Here is a 16182-nt window from a genome sequence, read left to right as displayed (position 1 = left end):
ACTTTGAAATATTCAAGGTGGCTTGCGAGGCCGAAGCTGCCAAAAAAAGTCGAAGTACATGAAGGGGCTTCAACAGAGGAACATTGGGTGCCACCACCTCGGAAGCCGTGGTTACGGTGGGAAGAGGTCCATATGGGCCAAGGAGGACGCGGAAGCCACGAGTCTGGGCATCCCAGACCCCTTGGCGGAGTTCACCGTCCCGCAGGAGCGTGACGTCCTCAGGGCCCGACACCGTTGGGACCCAGTGAAGAAGGTTTTCGAGACGAACACGGTCACGACGGAGTTCATGAGACTGCTGGTAATTTTAGTTTCTGATCAATTCGACTACACGTTAGTCATATTTGTAAACGATCCTTGTGCCTTTTGCAGAGAGAGCAGCACAGGATTGCGGCCGAAAGCGACTCGCCGTCTGAGGCGTTGGCGAGGCCCAAGTGGGACACTCCATTCAACCGGGCGTTGAACATATTGAAACGACTCCCGATGGAGACTCGACTGTCGTATGGACGCGTGCACGGTGTCGGAGACGGCGCCACGTGGAAGAAGTACTACCGTGAGACCACGGAGGAGAGAAAGGAAAGACGGAGGTTAACTGAAGAAAACATCGACAAGAAGGTTGAGATTGCGGTTGAGAAGAAATCATCTCAGACAGTCGCAACAGCGGTAGCTGCCGCAAAACAGGTGGTTGTAGATATGTCTACTTCCTTGGTTCCGGCCGTTTTCAATTGGACCAGGCAAAATCCAGAAAAAAAATGCAGCGGACTTTCCCCTTGCTGACTTCTTGGGGAGCAGCTCGACTAGCGTTGCACCAGCACCTACAGCTGCACCTGCTCCCGCACCAGCTCCCGCACCGGATGTGCTCAGTGGTGCTTCGTCTTTGGCTGAGCTCGACGCCCTCACGGTATCTGTCACACCGGCCCCCTTCAATAAATGTATAATCTCCCGTTTTCGTTGCCTTTCGGATGTCTCACGTTGCAGACTTTTCTTTGCAGGCCGACGAAACCCCGTGCACCATATTGTACACCTTCGGCGACTAGAAGGTGGAGGTGGGGAAGGCGACGATAATGAAGCCGAAGGAACCATTGTTCCACAGCCGGCCGATCCCCCCAAACGTCTTCAAGGTTTCCGTGGCCAGTGTCAAACCGGGCCACGAGAATTTGCCTCCTCTGGTACTAGTGGGGGATGACGACGAGACCCCACGGCGGCTTGGTGATTGTTGCAATGGGTGGGTCCAAGGTAGTTAGAGTCGGGATTCAGAGTCGGATCGGTTTTCCTCAGACAGAATCGAGTCGTAAGATCGAGTCGTGGAATCGAGGATTCTACTAGATTTACTCAAATAAGATATTTTGTATGCACACAAGAAATTTATATGGGTTCTCTAGCGTTTTGACACTAAATATGGAGTAGAGAATGCACACATCAATGCTAGTTGTATTCCACTTCTTTTTATAGCTAACCTACCATCTAGCTCGCATGTATGGAACATATATGAGAGGGAAATATATAGAACATTTATACCTTCAATGCATGAAATTTACTTAAGTTCTTTTTAGAGTGCGTGAATAGTCGATCACTTGTCTATCTGACCTACAGTGCTAAACCTTGAAGGGTCTTTCTCTCCTTCTCTGATCAATCTTGAAGCATCCTCCTTTTCACACCAATTCCATATGTCGACAAGCCTGATGCTCAATTTCGGTCTAGGGTTTCTTAGAGCTAGATCAAAGGTGTTTGCGAGTGAGCGTTTGGACTTGGGATGGGAATAAAGGTCCATGAGGCATATGAAAAGGGGTTTGGATGATGGCATACTATTTTGCTACAACTAAACAAACAACTTAGATAGGTTAGTAGAATCGGATGTAGTCCATACCATAGTCGGGATTGTACAATTTTGTACATGATTCTATGATTTGGATCGCGACTCAACATGGATTCTACCTGATCCGGATTCATTGTGGGATTTGGATCGACATGCTTCCGTAGGGTCGTGAAGTCGTAGGATTCTAGCAGTCGAATCGGGATTCTGACTACCTTGGGTGGGTCCTGTTGTGGCCAAAGAGTCTGCTTCGTCTGGAGGCGGTCGGGAGCACACCCACGAGCATGCGGTTAGGTATGAACATCAACACCTCACCTACCCAGTTAGCGTCGGCTGTCGTGCTGGGTGATAGCGGAGGGGGTGAGGAAAAGGCTCCATTAGTCGCTGGTGACGTCGCCATAGATGAGGATGAGGATGACGATGGCACTCAACAGTATGTCTATACTGGCGCCTACTTAGGGTTTGAGCGTCATGAGTCGGTGCCTGAATTGCCGTCTCCGGAGGCTGAACGTATTATGGACGACCTTCCGGTAGTAAAGAAGTCTAGGAAGTGACCGAGGAAAGGCAAAAAAGCTGATTCTATGATCCAGCCGCCTCAGCAGCCTCGGGTTCAAGACCGTATAGATATCCCCGGTGCGGATAAATGGCATATCCCGGTCAACCAATCCTACCTGCAGCAGCGCTAGGGGCCAGATTCGGCGATCTAAGGAGACTTCATGGCGATGTGCTGCGGATAGAGAAAGGCCTCATCGCCTCAAAATATCCAGGATACCCACTCTACGTGGTTAACGTTCCACGGCAATTGTCGTACGTCGACACATTCCCCGCGGAGAAGTTCTTCCTTCGATTCGATTACATATTCGACATGTTTCACGGGAAGAAGCTGGATTTTACGTTTGTCTGCCTTTATGCCTTGCACATGAACTACATCATCGGTGTTGAGTAGATACCTCATACCTGTGTCACTGACCCGTACTTCATGCACGGGGGCTTCTTGGGAGTCTGCGCAAAGCACCGTGAATACGTGAGAGAATACATCGTCAATTTCATGCTCGCCAATAAGGACAAGGAGGCGATTCTCGTGCCTTATCATCCCCTGTAAGTCATCCGCACGGATATCCTTCCTTCGATTTCAATCATTCATTTGCACGGTGGAGGCTAATTAATTTGAGGTGTACTTATTTTGCGCAGCGGCGGGCGCGCCGTCCTCATCATCCTCTACCCCCCGATACTCCCACGCTCTTTACTTGGACTCATCAAAGAACATTAACAAAAAGGATTACACCCACATCAAGGATGTTCTCGACAGTGCTATGTTTTACTACGACGCACGGGGTGGAGAGGTCAAGGACAAGAAGAGAAGGAACGGCAGGCCCGCCTTCGGCCATAAGACCGACTTCTGCTGCATCCAGCAACCGAGTGATTCTCTTAATGATGGATTCTATGTCCTACACCACATGCTGGAGTACAGACGGGATCACCAGAACCTTCGCATGTCACCTACATCCGGTGATACGTCTCCAACGTATCTATAATTTTTGACTGCTCCATGCTATATTATCTTCTGTTTTGGACATTATTGGGCTTTATTATTCACTTTTATATTATTTTTGGGACTAACCTATTAACCGGAGGCCCAGCCCAGAATTGCTATTTTTTTGCCTATTTCAGAGTTTCACAGAAAAAGAATATCAAACGGAGTCCAAACGGAATGAAACCTTCGGGAACGTGATTTTCGGAACGAACATGATCCAGAGGACTTGGACCCTACGTCAAGAAATCAAGCAGGAAGCCACGAGGTAGGGGGTGCGCCTACCCCCCTAGGCGCGCCCTCCACCCTCGTGGGCCCCCTGTTGCTCCACCGACGTACTCCTTCCTCCTATATATACCTACGTACCCCCAAACTACCAGATACGGAGCCAAAAACCTAATTCCACCGCCGCAACCTTCTGTACCCACGAGATCCCATCTTGGGGCCTGTTCCGGAGATCCGCCGGAGGGGCATCAATCACGGAGGGCTTCTACATCAACCCCATAGCCTCTCCGATGAAGTGTGAGTAGTTTACCTCAGACCTTCGGGTCCATAGTTATTAGCTAGATGGCTTCTTCTCTCTTTTTGGATCTCAATACAATGTTCTCCCCCTCTCTCGTGGAGATCTATTCGATGTAATCTTCTTTTGCGGTGTGTTTGTTGAGACCGATGAATTGTGGGTTTATGATCAAGTTTATCTATGAACAATATTTGAATCTTCTGAATTCTTTTATATATAATTGGTTATCTTTGCAAGTCTCTTCGAATTATCAGTTTGGTTTGGCCTACTAGATTGATCTTTCTTGCAATGGGAGAAGTGCTTAGCTTTGGGTTCAATCTTGCGGTGTCCTTTCCCAGTGACAGTAGGGGCAGCAAGGCACGTATTGTATTGTTGCCATCGAGGATAACAAGATGGGGTTTTTATCATATTGCATGAATTTATCCCTCTACATCATGTCATCTTGCTTAAGGCGTTACTCTGTTCTTATGAACTTAATACTCTAGATGCATGCTGGGATAGCGGTCGATGTGTGGAGTAATAGTAGTAGATGCAGGCAGGAGTCGGTCTACTTGTCTCGGACGTGATGCCTATATACATGATCATACCTAGATATTCTCATAACTATGCTCAATTCTGTCAATTGCTCAACAGTAATTTGTTCACCCACCATAAAATACTTATGCTCTTGAGAGAAGCCACTAGTGAAACCTATGGGCCCCGGGTCTATTTTCCATCATATTAATCTTCCAACACTTAGTTATTTCCGTTGCTTTTATTTTACTTTGCATCTTTATTATAAAAATACCAAAAATATTATCCTATCATATCTATCAGATCTCACTCGTAAGTGACCGTGTAGGGATTGACAACCCCTTATCGCGTTGGTTGTGAGGATTTATTTGTTTGTGTAGGTGCGAGGGACTCGCGCGTAGCCTCCTACTGGATTGATACCTTGGTTCTCAAAAACTGAGGGAAATACTTACGCTACTTTGCTGCATCACCCTTTCCTCTTCAAGGGAAAACCAACGCAGTGCTCAAGAGGTAGCATCCGGCGATGCCCATATTCTGCAATGGGCAAAGAACGTAGGAGATATCGAGGATCATCGACTTCGAGCTGAGTTCTATCACATCCAGCGCGAACTTGCCCAAATCATCATGAAGGAGGTCGTCGGAAAAACAGGGATGTTCTACGAAGAAGGACAAATGTCGCGGGAGGACGTCCGAACACGGGTAGCCTCTCAGCGTCTCGACCTGAAGCCTTTCACTAGGCTCGGGGACTATCTCCCTAACTTGGATGGATGGCACAACATGTTGGAGTGATTGTCGATATATGACAATGTGTCCGTTTAGTCCATACTTTCTGTATGACGAAACTTTGAGTTATGCACGACGAAACTTTATTTGTGATGTAATTAAACCGTCCTCCTCGACTAGCGACAATCACTCTAGTTAGGGAATTTTGGGTACGATCAACTTTGTTATTTATGCTTATGATATGTTGCTTCTATTTTTGCCAAGTCTGTCTCTTTCTGTTGCTCAACTATATATGTTGCATATCATCGACTCATGTGACGATGCAGGTGCATAGATCGTCGATGGTGAAGAAGTGCTACGCCAGGAGTATATATATGACGAGTGGCCGGAGTATCAGGCCCAGGTGTACCGGTTTCCGGTTTCCGAGCGACAGGCAGTAGTTAGTTTAGGTTCACGCTAATGCGAGAGAGGGATACGAACTCATGTACTGCATAGTTCCGCTCTCACTCAAAGTGATAGCTCTTCTCGCGTATGTCATTGTTTAGATGGATGACGATGTAGTTGCAAGTAATCGAGACTTGTATCGCTATTTTCGAGATGATGACGAGAGACCACTTTGTGTTGGATGATGATTATGATGATGACATGATTTGATGAGACTAGTTGTATGTATATGCTATGATTACATTTGTATGTGTATGATATGCTAAAGATTATTGTATAAAGCCTATTCAAATACAAAATAAATATGCAGATTTTTTTTAATAAAACTAGCAGTAGCGAGGGGAACAAAGTTAGCAGTAGCGCTGCCTTACCAGTAGCGCTTCCTTCTAAAAAGCGCTGCAGATATTAGCAGCAGCGCTCTTCACTAAAGCGTTCTACTGCTATCCATGTATAGCAGTAGCGTGGGACGACAGGCGCTACTGCTACACGTTAGCTGTAGCGCCTTATTAGTAGCGCGTCGTCCCGCGCTACTGGTAGGCAAAAGACCCGCGCTACTGTTAGGGTTTTCCCTAGTAGTGTTTCTACACCTCGAGAGCTCATCTAAACACCAATTGGTAAGAATCGTCCTTGTCAGTTACTGGTTACATGAGCAAAGGGAACACAACACAAGGCGTTTGTCACGTGGAAAACGAGAAAATCTCCGATGCAAATCAAGTTACACTAAAAACTTAATGGGAACCATGTTTCGATGTATTCAAAAAGTATTTAAAAAGATGTTTTAGAAAGAAGTTGTCTGATAAACATGTGAAGTTAGAAGTTCAAATTCGTGTGCATTTGGGAGCGAAGAGAAAAAAAATACAAATTGTGCATGAATAGTGGCGTTATATAAAGCTGGACCAAAAGCTGACAGCTCACAAGATTAATGAGCGCTCGATAGTTCGGCTTGTTAAGCTCATAGCGCGATTGAAAGGATCGAGATGGACCTAGAGGGGGGTGAATAGGTACAATTACAAATTTTAATTCTTACTTAGCAATTTTAGGCACTAATGCGGAATATGAAAGTGAACCTAACAATTGCAAGTATGATACTAAGAGCTAAGCAAGGTAAACAAGTACCACAAGTATATGAGTAAGCAAGCACAATATGGTACGAGTAAAGACTAAGAGACAAGTAACCACAAGTAGGGAGTTAGAGTTAGGAATAACCACAACTCCGAGAGACGAGGATGTATGCCGATGTTCACTTCCTTGGAGGGAAGCTACGTCACCGTTTCGAGAGGTGGGTGTTACCATGAAGGCTCACCATATTCTCTCTTTGATATATCACCACGAAGGCGATTCCCAACCACTAGTGGTAGACCTTGGGGTGGTCTCCAAATCCTCACACACTTTTCCGAGGGTAATCACAATGGTCGATCCATCTCCGAAGTACTCCTACCGCCTAGGAGTCTCCAACCTCCAAGAGTAACAAGAACGATGGGGAAAAGCTCAAGACTTGCTCAAATCACGAATTCTTTTGGTGCAAAGAAGGGGGAGGAGTGGATCTATCACTTGATTGGACAACTTCTCACAAATGTTCTCAAATCCCTTCGGGATCTAAAATTTGGTGTATGAGTGTGTGTGTGTGAGAGAGAGAGAGTGAAATGTGTTCTAGGGGTTGCTCAAAGTGAATGGTCAACCCTCTCCCATGGAGGAAGAAGGCTATATATATTATTGGAGCAAATATGGCCGTTGTAGTGTAAGTGACAGGGGTAGACCGGACATCTGGCATAGTGTAACGTCTGTGTAATAAAACAAAGAGGAGTGAATAAAACAGAGAGGCCGGACATCCGGGGCAAAGCCCGGACATCCGGCGTGGTGGCCGGACATCCGGCGATTTCACACAACACAGACGCTCTCTGGATAGCTGTGGCCGGATATCCGACTGGCCAGCCAGGACATCCGGGGACACGAAGAGCCCGGACATCCGGCAGTGTGGCAGGACATCCAGAAATATCAGCATCACAAATGCTCTTTGGTCAGCAGGGTGACGGACATCCGGCGTGGGAGCAGAGGCAATATTTTAACTCCAGTTTTTAGTGTATGTGCCTAAGATGGAGAAGCTAGGTTTCTGTGACATGAGTAAGTCCTTCACTACCACTACTGATCCCCTCTTAATAGTGCGGGATCCCTATACTCAAGAATAAGCAAACATGCAAACTTTTTGATCTAGTATTTCTTCCTTGATAATATCAACTCCATATGTTCATGATCCACACACCTTTGTCATCCGGGGACTAACACCTGAGATATACTTGACGAGCATAGCTAGTCCCCTACATGTATATTGTCATCAACATCAAAACTTGATGTAAGGGCATGATTGCACTTTCAGCGATTCTTAACGAACAGAGTCAATCACTGATTTCAGCTTGTTAAGCTTAACGAAACGAACTAAAGAGTTTCACGCGCATCTCGTTAATACAACACACACCGCATTTTTACCTTATGTGATGACATTTTATAGCACCTCGGACCATCTATTCAATCAAATCGACACAACCTAGCCCATATGAGGCAGCAAACTAGTTCCTGTAGTCACCATCTTACTTTAGAAAACACACCCGCACACTCATCTCAGTCATCTGGTACGCCATAACATAATCTTATCTGTTAACAAGTGCTCATGAGATCTTGCGAGCTTAACGAGCTTCCAACGAACAGGGCCACGTAGAGTTTTTCTGCTCGTTAAGTTTAACGAGCCTAGTCTTAACGTGTCGAGCAGCTCGTTAATCCACACCTAGTGTTGTACTGTTTGTCACTAATCATCCTTGAATTGGGATCTTCCATACATCTTTGATGACTTTGTTCGCGAAGTTTGATTTTTTGCGTGCTTGTAGAACATCACCTCCCCAAATTTACTCCTTATTTTAGAAATTTTTGATTAATCGTAATATAGTTTTGGGAAACGCTTGTGTTCACCCAGTGGATCTACCCGCTCGGGTCAACTTCCTCCGCGCCCGTCAAATCTTCATTGGTCAGACGGTCGGGAGACAACCTCCGCCACTTCACTTTCCTACAACTTGACCCATGTTTTAGAAGCGTTTCTACACTCGGCCTTTGTTTGCAAACCGCGTCTTCGCCTGGATTTTTTGAAGGAGACGCTGCAAGGCTGCTCGTGTGGTGTAGGTGTTGGGAATCGTAGCATAATTTTAAAATTTTCCTACGCTCACCAAGATGCATCTATGGAGTATACTAGCAATGAGGGGAAAGGAGTGCATCTACATACCCTTGTAGATCGCGAGCGGAAGCGTTCCAATGAACGTGGATGACGGAGTCGTACTCGCTGTGATCCAAATCACCGATGACCGAGTGCCGAACGGACGGCACCTCCGCGTTCAACACACGTATGGTGCAGCGACGTCTCCTCCTTCTTGATCCAGCAAGGGGAAAGGAGAGGTTGATGGAGATCCAGCAGCACGACGGCGTGGTGGTGGATGTAGCGGGATGCCGGCAGGGCTTCGCCGAGCTTCTACGAGAGAGAGGGGTGTAGCAGGGGAGGAGGGAGGCGCCCAAGGCTGAGATGTTGCTGCCCTCCCTCCCCCCCCTTTATATAGGCCCCCTGGGAGGGGGGGCGCCGGCCAAACCCATCTAGGGTGGGGGGCGGCGGCCAAGGGGGTGCCTTGCCCCCCAAGGCAAGTGGGAAGCCCCCCCACCCTAGGGTTTGCAACCCTAGGCGCATGGGGGGAAGCCCATGGGGGGGCGCCCAGCCCACTAGGGGCTGGTTCCCTTCCCACTTCAGCCCACAGGGCCCTCCGGGATAGGTGGCCCCACCCGGTGGACCCCCGGGACCCTTCCGGTGGTCCCGGTACAATACCGGTAACCGCCGAAACTTTCCCGGTGGCCGAAACTTGACTTCCTATATATAATTCTTCACCTCCGGGCCATTCCGGAACCTCTCGTGACGTCCGGGATCTCATCCGGGACTCCGAACAACTTTCAGGTTTCCGCATACACATATCTCTACAACCCTAGCGTCACCGAACCTTAAGTGTGTAGACCCTACGGGTTCGGGAGACATGCAGACATGACCGAGATGCCTCTCCGGTCAATAACCAACAGCGGGATCTGGATACCCATGTTGGCTCCCACATGTTCCACGATGATCTCATCGGATGAACCACGGTGTCGAGGATTCAATCAATCCCGTATGCAATTCCCTTTGTCAATCGGTATGTTACTTGCCCGAGATTCGATCGTCGGTATCCCAATACCTTGTTCAATCTCGTCACCGGCAAGTCTCTTTACTCGTACCGCAATGCATGATCCCGTGACTAACGCCTTAGTCACATTGAGCTCATTATGATGATGCATTACCGAGTGGGCCCAGAGATACCTCTCCGTCACACGGAGTGACAAATCCCATTCTCGATCCGTGCCAACCCAACAGACACTTTCGGAGATACCCGTAGTGCACCTTTATAGTCACCCAGTTACGTTGTGGCGTTTGGCACACCCAAAGCACTCCTACGGTATCCGGGAGTTGCATGAACTCATGGTCTAAGGAAAAGATACTTGACATTGGAAAAGCTCTAGCAAACGAAACTACGCGATCTTTTATGCTATGCTTAGGATTGGGTCTTGTCCATCACATCATTCTCCTAATGATGTGATCCCGTTATCAACGACATCCAATGTCCATAGTCAGGAAACCATGACTATCTGTTGATCAACGAGCTAGTCAACTAGAGGCTTACTAGGGACACGTTGTGGTCTATGTATTCACACATGTATTACGATTTCCGGACAATACAATTATAGCATGAACAATAGACAATTACCATGAACAAAGAAATATTATAATAACCATTTATTATTGCGTCTAGGGCATATTTCCAACAGTCTCCCACTTGCACTAGAGTCAATAATCTAGTTACATTGTGATGAATCGAACACCCATTGCATCCTGGTGTTGATCATGTTTTGCTCTAGGGAGAGGTTTAGTCAACGGATCTGCTACATTCAGGTCCGTATGTACTTCACAAATATCTATGTCTCCATTTTGAACACTTTCACGAATGGAGTTGAAGCGACGCTTGATATGCCTGGTCTTCCTGTGAAACCTAGGCTCCTTCGCAAGGGCAATAGCTCCAGTGTTGTCACAGAAGAGAGTCATCGGGCCCGACGCATTGGGAATCACCCCTAGGTCGGTAATGAACTCCTTCATCCAGACTGCTTCCTGTGCTGCCTCCGAGGCTGCCATGTACTCCGCTTCACATGTAGATCCCGCCACGACGCTTTGCTTGCAACGGCACCAGCTTACTGCTCCTCCATTCAAAATATACACGTATCCGGTTTGTGACTTCGAGTCATCTAGATCTGTGTCGAAGCTAGCGTCGACGTAACCCTTTACGACGAGCTCTTCGTCACCTCCATAAACGAGAAACATATCCTTAGTCCTCTTCAGGTACTTCAGGATATTCTTGACCGCTGTCCAGTGTTCCATGCCGGGATTACTTTGGTACCTTCCTACCAAACTTACGGCAAGGTTTACATCAGGTCTGGTACACAGCATGGCATACATAATAGACCCTATGGCCGAGGCATAGGGGATGACACTCATCTTTTCTCTATCTTCTGCCGTGGTCGGGCATTGAGCCGTGCTCAACTGCACACCTTGCAATACAGGCAAGAACCCCTTCTTGGACTGATCCATATTGAAATTCTTCAATATCTTGTCAAGGTATGTACTCCGTGAAAGACCAATGTGGCGTCTCGATCTATCTCTATAGATCTTGATGCCTAATATATAAGCAGCTTCTCCAAGGTCCTTCATTGAAAAACACTTATTCAAATAGGCCTTTATACTTTCCAAGAATTCTATATCATTTCCCATCAATAGTATGTCATCCACATATAATAAGAGAAATGCTACAGAGCTCCCACTCACTTTCTTGTAAACACAGGCTTCTCCATAAGTCTGTGTAAACCCAAACGCTTTGATCATCTCATCAAATCGAATGTTCCAACTCCGAGATGCTTGCACCAGCCCATAGATTGAGCGCTGGAGCTTGCATACTTTGTTAGCATTCTTAGGATCGACAAAACCTTCCGGCTGCATCATATACAACTCTTCCTTAAGGAAGCCGTTAAGGAATGCCGTTTTGACGTCCATCTGCCATATCTCATAATCATAGTATGCGGCAATTGCTAACATGATTCGGACGGACTTCAGCTTCGCTACGGGTGAGAAAGTCTCATCATAGTCAACCCCTTGAACTTGTCGATAACCCTTAGCGACAAGTCGAGCTTTGTAGATGGTCACATTACCATCCGCGTCCGTCTTCTTCTTAAAGATCCATTTATTTTCTATGGCTCGCCGATCATCGGGCAAGTCAGTCAAAGTCCATACTTCGTTTTCATACATGGATCCTATCTCGGATTTCATGGCTTCTAGCCATTTGTCGGAATCCGGGCCCGCCATCGCTTCTTCATAGTTCGAAGGTTCACCGTTGTCTAACAACATGATTTCTAGGACAGGGTTGCCGTACCACTCTGGTGCGGAACGTGTCCTTGTGGACCTACGAAGTTCAGTAGTAACTTGATCCCAAGCTTCATGATCATCATCATTAACTTCCTCCCCAGTCGGTGTAGGCACCACAGGAACATCTTCCCGCGCTGCGCTACTTTCCGGTTCGGAAGGGGTGACTATCACCTCATCAAGTTCCACTTTCCTCCCACTCAATTCTTTCGAGAGAAACTCCTTCTCCAGAAAGGACCCGTTCTTGGCAACGAAGATCTTGCCTTCGGATCTGAGGTAGAAGGTATACCCGATAGTTTCCTTAGGGTATCCTATGAAGACGCATTTCTCCGACTTGGGTTCGAGCTTTTCAGGTTGAAGTTTCTTGACATAAGCATCGCATCCCCAAACTTTTAGAAACGACAGCTTAGGCTTCTTCCAAACCATAATTCATACGGTGTCGTCTCAACGGATTTCGACGGAGCCCTATTTAAAGTGAATGCGGCAGTCTCTAAAGCATAGCCCCAAAATGAGAGCGGTAAATCGGTAAGAGACATCATAGATCGCACCATATCCAATAGAGTGCGATTACGACGTTCGGACACACCGTTTCTCTGAGGTGTTCCAGGCGGCGTGAGTTGTGAACCAATTCCACATTTCCTTAAGTGCGTACCAAATTCGTGACTTAAATATTCTCCACCACGATCTGATCGTAAGAATTTTATTTTTCTGTCACGTCGATTCTCAACTTCACTCTGAAATTCCTTGAACTTTTCAAAGGTTTCAGACTTGTGTTTCATTAGGTAGACATACCCATATCTACTTAAATCATCAGTGAGAGTGAGAACATAATGATATCCTCCGCGAGCCTCAACACTCATTGGACCGCACACGTCGGTATGTATGATTTCCAATAAGTTGGTTGCTCGCTCCATTGTTCCGGAGAACGGAGTCTTGGTCATCTTACCCATGAGGCATGGTTCGCATGTGTCAAATGATTCGTAATCAAGAGACTCCAAAAGTCCATCTGCATGGAGCTTCTTCATGCGCTTGACACCAATGTGACCAAGGCGGCAGTGCCACAAGTATGTGGGACTATCGTTATCAACTTTACATCTTTTGGTATTCACACTATGAATATGTGTAGCATCACATTCGAGATTCATCAAGAATAAACCATTGACCAGCGGGGCATGACCATAAAACATATCTCTCAAATAAATAGAACAACCATTATTCTCGGATTTAAATGAGTAGCCATCTCGAATTAAACGAGATCCAGATACAATGTTCATGCTCAAAGCTGGCACTAAATAACAATTATTGAGGTTTAAAACTAATCCCGTAGGTAGATGCAGAGGTAGCGTGCCGACGGCGATCACATCGACCTTGGAACCATTCCCGACGCGCATCGTCACCTCGTCCTTCGCCAGTCTCCGTTTATTCCGTAGTTCCTGTTTTGAGTTACAAATATGAGCAACCGCACCGGTATCAAATACCCAGGAGCTACTACGAGTACTGGTAAGGTACACATCAATTACATGTATATCACATATACCTTTGGTGTTGCCGGCCTTCTTGTCCGCTAAGTATTTGGGGCAGTTCCGCTTCCAGTGACCACTTCCCTTGCAATAAAAGCACTCGGTTTCAGGCTTGGGTCCATTCTTTGACTTCTTTCCAGTAACTGGTTTACCAGGCGCGGCAACTCCCTTGCCGTCCTTCTTGAAGTTCTTCTTACCCTTGCCCTTCTTGAACTTAGTGGTTTTATTCACCATCAACACTTGATGTTCTTTTCTGATTTCCACCTCCGCTGATTTCAGCATCGAATATACCTCAGGAATGGTCTTTTCCATCACCTGCATATTGTAGTTCATCACAAAGCTCTTGAAGCTTGGTGGAAGCGACTGAAGGATTCTGTCAATGACCGCGTCATCTGGGAGATTAACTCCCAACTGAGTCAAGCGGTTGTGCAACCCAGACATTCTGAGTATGTGCTCACTTACAGAACTGTTTTCCTCCATTTTACAGCTGAAGAACTTGTCGGAGACTTCATATCTCTCGACCCGGGCATGAGCTTGGAAAACCAACTTCAGCTCCTCGAACATCTCATATGCTCCATGTTTCTCAAAACGCTTTTGGAGACCCGGTTCTAGGCTGTAAAGCATGCCGCACTGAACGAGGGAGTAATCATCAGCACGCTGCTGCCAAGCGTTCATAACGTCTTGGTTCTGTGGGATTGGTGCATCACCTAGCGGTGCTTCTAGGACATAATCTTTCTTGGCTACTATGAGGATGATCCTCAGGTTCCGGACCCAGTCCGTATAGTTGCTGCCATCATCTTTCAGCTTGGTTTTCTCTAGGAACGCGTTGAAATTAAGGACAACGTTGGCCATTTGATCTACAAGACATGGTGTAAAGATTTTAGACTAAGTTCATGATAATTAAGTTCATCTAATCAAATTATTTAATGAACTCCCACTCAGATAGACATCCCTCTAGTCATCTAAGTGAAACATGATCCGAGTTAACTAGGCCGTGTCCGATCATCACATGAGACGGACTAGTCAAGATCGGTGAACATCTCCATGTTGATCGTATCTTCTATACGACTCATGCTCGACCTTTCGGTCCTCCGTGTTCCGAGGCCATGTCTGTACATGCTAGGCTCGTCAAGTCAACCTAAGTGTATTGCGTGTGTTCCGAGGCCATGTCTGTACATGCTAGGCTCGTCAACACCCGTTGTATTCGAACGTTAGAATCTATCACACCCGATCATCACGTGGTGCTTCGAAACAACGAACCTTCGCAACGGTGCACAGTTAGGGGGAACACTTTTCTTGAAATTATCATAAGGGATCATCTTACTTACTACCGTCGTTCTAAGCAAATAAGATGCAAAAACATGATAAACATCACATGCAATCAAATAGTGACATGATATGGCCAATATCATTATGCTCCTTTGATCTCCATCTTCGGGGCACCATGATCATCTTCGTCACCGGCATGACACCATGATCTCCATCATCATGATCTCCATCATTGTGTCTTCATGGAGTCGTCACGCCAACGATTACTTCTACTTACATGGCTAACGCGTTTAGCAATAAAGTAAAGTAATTTACATGGCCTTTATTCAATGACACGCAGGTCATACAAAATAATAAAGACAACTCCTATGGCTCCTGCCGGTTGTCATACTCATCGACATGCAAGTCGTGATTCCTATTACAAGAATATGATCAATCTCATACATCACATATATCATTCATCACATCTTCTGGCCATATCATATCACATATATCACTTGCTGCAAAAACAAGTTAGACGTCCTCTAATTGTTGTTGCAAGTTTTTACGTGGTTTGTAGGTTTCTAGCAAGAACGTTTCTTACCTACGTATGACCACAATGTGATTTGCCAATTTCTATTTACCCTTCATAAGGACCCTTTTCATCGAATCCGTTCCGACTAAAGTAGGAGAGATAGACACCCGCTAGCCACCTTATGCAACTAGTGCATGTCAGTCGGTGGAACCTGTCTCACGTAAGCGTACGTGTAAGGTCGGTCCAGGCCGCTTCATCCTACAATACCGCCGAAACAAGATACGACTAGTAGCGGCAAGAAGAATTGGCAACATCAACGCCCACAACTGCTTTGTGTTCTACTCGTGCATAGTAACTACGCATAGGCCTGGCTCATGATGCCACTGTTGGGAATCGTAGCATAATTTTAAAATTTTCCTTCACTCACCAAGATGCATCTATGGAGTATACTAGCAACGAGGGGAAAGGAGTGCATCTACATACCCTTGTAGATCGCGAGCGGAAGCGTTCCAATGAACGTGGATGACGGAGTCGTACTCGCGGTGATCCAAATCACCGATGACCGAGTGCCGAACGGACGGCACCTCCGCGTTCAACACACGTACGGTGCAGCGACGTCTCCTCCTTCTTGATCCAGCAAGGGGAAAGGAGAGGTTGATGGAGATCCAGCAGCACGACGGCGTGGTGGTGGATGTAGCGGGATGCCGGCAGGGCTTCGCCGAGCTTCTACGAGAGAGAGGGGTGTAGCAGGGGAGGAGGGAGGCTCCCAAGGCTGAGATGTTGCTGCCCTCCCTCCCCCCTTTATATAGGCCCCCTGG

This window comes from Triticum aestivum, chromosome 4D (assembly GCF_018294505.1).
Source record: "Triticum aestivum cultivar Chinese Spring chromosome 4D, IWGSC CS RefSeq v2.1, whole genome shotgun sequence".
NCBI lineage: Eukaryota > Viridiplantae > Streptophyta > Magnoliopsida > Poales > Poaceae > Triticum > Triticum aestivum.
This window is presented reverse-complemented; position numbering follows the sequence as displayed.